This window comes from Panulirus ornatus, chromosome 8, assembly GCF_036320965.1.
Source record: "Panulirus ornatus isolate Po-2019 chromosome 8, ASM3632096v1, whole genome shotgun sequence".
Classification (NCBI taxonomy): domain Eukaryota; kingdom Metazoa; phylum Arthropoda; class Malacostraca; order Decapoda; family Palinuridae; genus Panulirus; species Panulirus ornatus.
This window is the reverse complement of record NC_092231.1, coordinates 49718480-49720127: the sequence shown is the minus strand read 5'-3', so window position 1 is coordinate 49720127 and position 1648 is coordinate 49718480. Positions and strand designations below refer to the sequence as shown.

The following is a 1648-nucleotide window of genomic DNA, read 5'->3' as shown; positions in this document are numbered from 1 at the left end:
CCTCGCTAATGCGGGAAATGGCGAATAGTATGAAAAAAAAAAATATATATATATATATATATATATATATATATATATATATATATATCCTTCTGTATGTTTACTTTCGATAATGAGCCACAGAAGAAAGAGCCAAACAAGTAAATTTCGTCAAAGACATCTCTCTTTTCTAAACGCTGCCTCGCAAAGATTTTCATTAATTCAAATTGAAGAAACAGACGTATTTTCTATTGTCTGGTTAGCTCAGTGGTAGAGCGTGAGTCTTACACACTCAAGGTCGTGGGTTCGAGACCCACACCAGACATATTTTTTGTCTTTATCTTTTTTCATTTTGTCCGCATCACATGTGTGCAACATTCAGTGTGTTCGTCCAACGTTATAGTGAAGATCTTCACAATAAATTGGGGTTTTCGACCTTATCTGAAAGGGTCAGGTCCACCAAGACGTCCTTGAAATCTTCCAGAAGCTTCTGGCGATCCTCCTCCTACGACAGGAACATGGAGACTTACCCTGTGGTTATTTTGCCGGCTAGTCGGCAACGGTCGGTTAAGCAGTATTTTGCCGTGGTAATCTCAGTGCTTTATGTAATACTAAGTGCCAGAAAATGTTCTTGGGGGCGTAGCTCAGTGGTAGAGCGCTCGCTTGGCATGCGAGAGGACCCGGGTTCAAACCCCGGCGCTTCCATTTTTTGTTATTTGGGAAATTCATTTTCAGTCGTGTATATATATATATATATATATATATATATATATATATATATATATATATATATATATATATATATATATATATATATATATATATATATATATATATCGTCCGATCAGGGAAGTTAAGCAACGTTGGGTCTGGTTAGTACTTGGATGGGTGACCGTCTGGGAACACCAGATGCTGTTATCCCTGGGGATAGGGAAGAAAGAATACTTGCCTCATATTCCTTGTGTGTCGTACAAGGCGACTAAAAGGAGAGGGAGCGGGAGACTGGAAATCCTCTCCTCTCTTTTTCAATTTTCCAAAGGAAGGATCAGAGAAGGGACCAAGTAAGAATATTCCCTCAGAGGCTCAGTGTAGTGAGAGTGTAGTGAGGATGAGTATAGTCATGATAAAGATATTGTCAAGATAGCTTGTAGTGAAGAAAAGAATGTAGTGAAGATACGAATGTAGTAGAGATAAGGGTTATCAAAGATTAAAGTTTATTCAAAATTATAATGTAGTGAAGATAAGAACTTTTTAGTGAACATCAGGGAGTGCAATGATGATGGTATGGTAGAAATAACGGGGTAGTGAAGAAGAGGGTATAGTGAAGATATAATTTAGTGAAAATACGCTAGTAGTGAAGATACACGTTAGGGAATATGAGGTTGTAGTGAGCTTAACCTTATTAACCTGATCCCCCAAATCCTCCAAACTACGTTCAAGGACGGATCCAAAGCCAACCGAAAAAGCTATTTCTCTGTGTATTATTAGTGGTGGTGGTGTGTGTAGGTGTGTGTAATCATCTATTTGCACTGGTCGGGCCCCGTGTAAGTACGTTGTTTGTGTGAGCGGGTAAAATCTAAAGCCTTTCTTGAAACCAGCTTAGTCAAGATAATGTCATATGAAGATGAGGCTGTAGTGAAGATTATAATAAGCCTTGCATAGTGAAGAT

At 38.3% G+C, this 1648-nt stretch overlaps 1 non-coding gene across 1 annotated transcript; it reads left to right on the top strand.

The window, feature by feature from the left end:
- The first annotated feature begins 232 nt into the window (after nucleotides 1-232).
- Nucleotides 233-304, top strand: TRNAV-UAC (transfer RNA valine (anticodon UAC)). Its single transcript has one exon. It is a non-coding gene; the product is annotated as a tRNA-Val (tRNA).
- The last annotated feature ends 1344 nt before the right edge of the window (nucleotides 305-1648 follow it).